Source organism: Otolemur garnettii, unplaced genomic scaffold, assembly GCF_000181295.1.
Source record: "Otolemur garnettii isolate 467f Iridium unplaced genomic scaffold, OtoGar3 scaffold00008, whole genome shotgun sequence".
Lineage (NCBI taxonomy): Eukaryota > Metazoa > Chordata > Mammalia > Primates > Galagidae > Otolemur > Otolemur garnettii.
In genome coordinates, this window is record NW_003852403.1 from 13,524,464 (window position 1) to 13,530,887 (window position 6,424).

The following is a 6,424-nucleotide window of genomic DNA, read 5'->3' on the forward strand; positions in this document are numbered from 1 at the left end:
AAAAAAAAAAAAAAAAGCCCCATGTGAGATAGCCTTTGAAGGGTTTGGAGAGGATTCTGTTGGAGGATTACTGGGGGGAATAGAAAGTGCCCTGGGGGGACATGCAGGCCTGTGGGGAGAGTCACCTCCTGGGACAGGGGTCCAGAGTGCCCAGGAAGGAACTGTGATGGGCCCAGAGTCTGTGGCTGAGGTTCTTTGCATCCAAGGGGCTGTTTCTGTGTCTTCTCAGGTGATAGATTCAGGGGATCCTAGCCTGGCCCCCAAACGTGCCTTTGGGCCAAGTCACACAAAGAAGGCCCTCCAGGGTATGTGTGAGCAGCCTCCTGGCACAGAACAGGACAGGTGTGTGTGTGAGGGGGCAGAGGAGGCTGGAAATGGGTGCCTGGAAGGAGGGTCTGTGCTGGGGCTCCCAGGGCCTTAGTGACTCCTCCTACCCTGGAGTCCTGGCCTGGGGCTTTCTAGCACCTGGGGGGTCATTTAGTCATTGCCGCCCCCTCCCCCAGTCTCCTGGAGGGCTTGCGACTGTCCCTGTGGACAAGGCAGCCCCCTGTCTGTGAGCACTTTGCGATGCTGTGACCCGTCCCTGCCGGGATCACAAGCTGACGTTTTTGAGGGCTTTCTGCATGCCATGCCCTCTTCTTAGCACTTTGCCTATGTTATCTCATTGAAATTTCACAACAACCCCAAGGTTATTACAGATGAGGAAACTGAGGCCGAGAAAGGGGCAATAACAAGCCCCAGGCTGCCCAGCCAGTAGACCCTGAGCCAGGACTGGAATTCAGCTCAGGGGGACCTCAAAACTGTTCTTAAGCATAAATCACCTCAAACTTCAGGGCCCGAAGCCCAGGGCTTCATGACAATCTCTCTTCACGGGACAGGGGCTGAGAGGAGCCCCGCTATCTGCCGAGGTCCCTCCACCTGCCCGTCCACCACACACCTTGGTGACAGAGGGACAGCTTTTTTATTGGCCTCTCAGGTTAAAAAATCAGGCTAGATAAAGTGCTTGGTGCATCATGAGAGTTGAATAAATGTCAGCTCTGACTGTGTTAGCTTCTAATGAGGCCACTGATCTGTCCGTCCCTCAGGAAGGAGGCACCGTAATTCTCCACTGGAAGGATGAGGAGGCTGGACCGAGGGAGGTGGGGTAGGTGGGTGCCAGGCCCTGCGCACAGCCTGATGGCCCCAACTCCCCTTAAAGTGCCTGCCTGAGAAAATTCCAGACTGCCAAAGAATTTACTATTTGTTCCTGCCAACCCCTGAGGATAAGGCCCCTATGTGTCAGTCTCTGTAGGTGGCTAGGATCCTGACTTCCTCAGTGCCTGGCAGCTGTCCCTAGGGGTTTCCCGTAGCCCAAGCCCCTCTTCCCATTTTTGGTAACTTTTCACTTCTCTGGCACTGAGTCCCTGCTCATCCCTGCCTATTGCCTTATTCTCTCTTTAAAACATCCAGTTGTCTCTGTACAAATCAAAGGTGAGTTCAGTTCACACTGGACTCTCTTCCCTACTGCATCAGAATATTACTGATTAAAATCTGCTTTACCATTGAAAGTGTCTGGCTTTGTTCATCTTTGACAGAAACCGCTGTGAGTTTGGATGAGAGGCTTTGCCTATTGCTGGGCACATTCTTGCTCACTGGATGTCTCTGCCAGGTGTGCTCTGCTGTCTCAGGTGGCAAGGTATAAGAACACTTTGGTCACCTGAACATCCTGCTCCCCCCTGCACCAGCCACATCCTCCCCAGATGCAGAGGGTCCCAAAGACCCAGGGTGTAGCAGTATCACTGGGGCTTCCAGCTCTCCCAGCTCACTCCTTACCTTTATCTAGTCCCCCATCCTTCCCGTTAGGGCCCCAGGCCATAGGGTTCTTCTGGCTGAAGCCAAGGATCAATGGGTGTTTGGAACATTGAATTACAAATGGCTTTTGGCTTGGGGTTAAAGGGCAGGGGCCGACATATTAACATGCAAGTCAAGCCCTGTGGGGTGTATGCGTCTGTGTGTCTGTGTGTCTGTGTGCACACTTCCCTGCATGCAGGCCCAAGTACCGAGATAGGGGAGACAAAGAGAAACAGGGCTAACCAGGGATCTCCACACAAAACCGTCGGGTTTTGTAGGGGAAAACTGGGTTCATTTCTTTCTTTCTTCTTTTTTTTTTTCTTTTGAGACAGAGTCTCAAAAAGACTCTAGAGCGAGACTCTGTTGTGCCTGGATTTTTCCCAATCCCCCCAGAGTTAGTCCGAGAGATGTAAAGATCATGAGGCAAGCTTTATTCAAGCCCCGGCCTGGACTATCCTGGTGAGCACACGGAGGAAGAGCCCTGCCCCGGAGGTGCAATCAGTTTTTATAGGGTACAGAAAACAGGAAGGGGAGGGGTAAAGTACGGGTACAATTTTGATTGGTTGCTAGGGGCATGGGCAGATTACAGGTTAGGCATTAGCTCGTGATTGGGCATAGGTTTCGGGCCATGGGGTGGTGCTATCTTTGGGATGGACAGGGACGTTATACTAACTCATTGGGCCTAAGATGGCAGTGCTGGCTGTCATTAAAATGGTGTCAGCTCGGCCCCCACAACTCTTGCCCAGGCTAGAGAGCCATGGCCTCAGCTTAGCTCACAGCAATGTGGGGTAAACTCCCACAAAAATTAAATGAAATGTACTCTTTTAATTCCAGAAACTGAGTGAAAAGACTTGTGAGTATTATGCGCTTTTGTCAAGGTCCTAAGCGACCTGGGAAAGCACAGTGGGGGCCTGCAGGCAAGGCGTAAAAACCTCCTACAGGGAACCCCAACTATGTAGTCAAGTCAGCCTGTCAGATAAGGGTTGAAATGGCCCATCTGTGCAGGGGACCTGACTCAAAGGTTGATGTGAGTGAAAAGAAAAACTCCATCTTAACGATGTGAGTAAAACACTCCATTGTAACTGCAGGGTCTCCAAACCATAAGAAAACAGTCATGGAGCCTGTTTCTCCAAAATTTAATTGAGTACATAGAAGAAAAAGGGTTTATTCCCCTGTTTATCCTGACCTTTAACTTTAACAATAGAAGTCAGATAATGTATAGTTTTTTTAGGTCTTCAAAGAGAAACAGCCTGAGGCTAGTCTTAAGATGGTTGTCTTACTTTCCCGAACTTTCTTTCTTTTCTATAGTTTAAGATAAGAATAGAGGATGTTGGCTCGGCGCCTATAGCTCAACCGGCTAAGGCGCCAGCCACGTACACCTAAGGTGGCGGGTTCGAATCCCCAGCCCGGACCCGCCAAACAACAATGACAACTACAACCAAAAAATAGCCGGGCGCTGTGGCGGGCGCCTGTGGGCCCAGCTACTTGGGAGGCAGAGGCAGGAGACTCGCTTGAGCCCAGGAGTTGGAGGTTGCTATGAGCTGTAATGCCATGGCACTCTACCCAGGGGGACAGCTTGAGGCTCTGTCTCAAAAAAAAAAATTATGTACTGTATTGCAAATAAAGCAGAGGAATGTGGTATACGTGACTAGCTCCCAATAAAAGAGAGTGAAAAATAAAAACATTGTGCTACATGCCATCGTTTCTTGCTTTCATACAATTCTAGGAGCAAGCTTGCACCCGCTGCCAAGCCGTCCTTCTCTCCCCACGAGAAAACATCACCTAACACAGCAACCTCAGACTCCTGGGCTTAAACAATCCTCAGCCTCCCAGGTAGCTGGAACTACAGGCACCTGCCACAATTCCAGGCTAGCTTTTTTATTTTTAGTAGAGACAGGGTCTTGCTCTTGCACAGGCTGATCTTGAACTCCTGACCTTAAGCAATCCACCCTCCTGGGCCTCCCAGAGTGCTAGGATTACAGGCTGAGCCACTGCCTCTGGTGCTCTGGGGTTCATTTCTGATCATCTGCTCCTCCCTCCCTTCTAAGACGCGGTACCACTTCCCTCATACTCTGCTACCTCAGCGGAGACAGGGCCCAGGCTTCGTTCAAATATTAGCACTTCAACTTACTACTTCCAGATCTTGAGCAGTTACCTAACAGCTCCAAACCCTTATTTCCTCATCTGCAAAATAGGAAAAACAAACAATTTACTTTGCAGACTTGATGAGACATTGTTTTGTGTCAAGGCCTGAACACTACCTGGTCCGTAGGGTGTGTTAAACAAATGATGGTCATCGTTATTATTAGGTCCTCATCCCTATCCTCAAACATATCTTCTGTTGGCTAAATTGTTACCAAACCCAACATGTAACAAAATATCACTTTGTATCCCATGAATATGTACAATTATTGTGTGCCAACTAAAAATAAAAGGAAAAATATCAATGCAAACAAATTAAGAACAAACCAACCAACCCAGGTATGCTTCTGCACTGGCTGGCTCCTTGGGGCACTGACTCCCGGCCACACATCACTTGCATGAGGGCTGAGGGTGTTCCTAGGTTTCTGAAGAAAGTCCAAGGGGAGGACATGGGAGACACTGCACTTGAGAGGGGGCAGTGGTGCGTGTGCACAGGAGGGTCCACTCCAGCTGCAGCTCAGGTTCACTGTGGGCCAAGGGGATGTGGCATGGGGTGAGGGTGGACCAAAGGCATCCCCTGCTCCCAGCACTAGTGCAGGGACTATGAAACAGGCAGTGGTATGCGCAACTGGCAGGAATTTAATTTGTACACAACCATTTTAGAAAGTTATTTGGCAGTGTGTATCGAGAGATATTAAAATGCAGATATTTTTCAACAATAAAAAAAATGATCAGAAATCTGTCAGGAAAGTAAAAGAATGCACGAAAGGAAAAAAAAAGAGATATAGATTTGAGTTTTGCACAAAGAAGTTTGTGTTATGCTAGTTGGAATAACAAAATTTGAAAGTAAACCTAGTGCCCCATACTAATGGATGGTTAAGTAAAAGTGATATCTCTGATTTCTGATTTAATAGGTCTATTCTTCTTTTTTTTTTTTTGGCCAGGGCTGGGTTTGAACCCACCACCTCTGGCATATGGGGCCAGCACCCTACTACTTGAGCCACAGGCGCCACCCAATAGGTCTATTCTTGATCAATAGAATGGCCCAAATTACAACAACATGATAGAAGTTTATGAAATATAAACTTCACATAAGTAAAGTCCAGAGATAAGCTGTGCAAGGCTAGTGTGACACCTCCGTGATTATCAGGGACGCTACTTCTGTCTGTTTCTGCTATCCTTAGTGAGTAGCTTTTACCTCATGCTCCAATATAGCTGCTTGAGTCTAGCCATCATGTCTGCATTCCAGCTATTGCGAAGGAGGAAGAAGCAAAGAAGGGTGCACATTCTCCCTCTATGAAATCACACCTAACATTTCCACTTACTTTTCATTGGTGAGACCTTAGCCACATAGCTGCACCTAGCTGTAAGAGATGCCAGGAAAGACAAGAAAGATCTTTATTGTTGTTTAGCAGGCCTGGGCTGGGCTCGAACCTGCCAGTCTCCGTGTATGTGGCTGACACCCTACTCACAGAGCTATGGGAGAGCCAAGGCAAGAGAATCGCTTAAGCCCAAGAGTTTGAGGTTGTTGTGAGCTGTGACATCACGACACTCTACCGAGGGTGACATAGTAAGACTCTGTCTCAAAAAAAAAAAAAAATATATATATATATATATATATACACACATATATATGAGGTAGACTCATGTGCCAACTGGTAAATTTGTCTCAAAAAAAGAAAAAAGAAAAGAAACCTTTACTTCTGGCAGCTATGTGTCCCTTAAAAAAAATTATGTATTGGCTCAGCACCTGTGGCTCAAGTGGCTAAGGCATCAGCCACATACACCTAAGGTGGCGGGTTCAAATCCAGTCTGGGCCCACTAAACCACAATAATGGCTGCAACCAAAAAATGGCTGGGTGTTGTGGTGGGCACCTGTAGTCCCAGTTGCTTGGGAGGCTGAGGCAGGAGACTTGCTTGAGCTCAGGAGTTAGAGGTTGCTGTGAGCTGTGATGCCATGGTACTCTACCCAGGGGGACAGCTTGAGGCTCTGTCTCAAAAAAAAAAATTATGTACTGTATTGCAAATAAAGCAGAGGAAAATGGTATTTCCATAATATTGACATGATGGAATTTTTTTTTTTTTTGAGACAAGAGTCTCACTATGTCACCCTCTGTAGCATTGTGGTGTCACAGTTCATAGCAACCTCGAACTATTGGGCTTAAGCAATTCTCTTGCCTCGGCCTCCTCAGTAGCTGGGGCTAGAGGTGCCCACCACAATGCCTGGCTATTTTTTTGTTGTAGTTGTCATTGTTATTTGGCAGGCCCAGGCCAGGTTCAAACCTGTCAGCCCCAGTATGTGTGGCCAGTGCCCTAACCATGGAGCTATGAGTGCCAAGCCTTAATTTTAACTTTTTCTTACAAAAAAATTACTAATGGGTTTGGCGCCTGTGGCTCAAGTGGCTAAGGCACCAGCCACATACACCTAAGGTGGCGGGTTCAAATCCAGCCC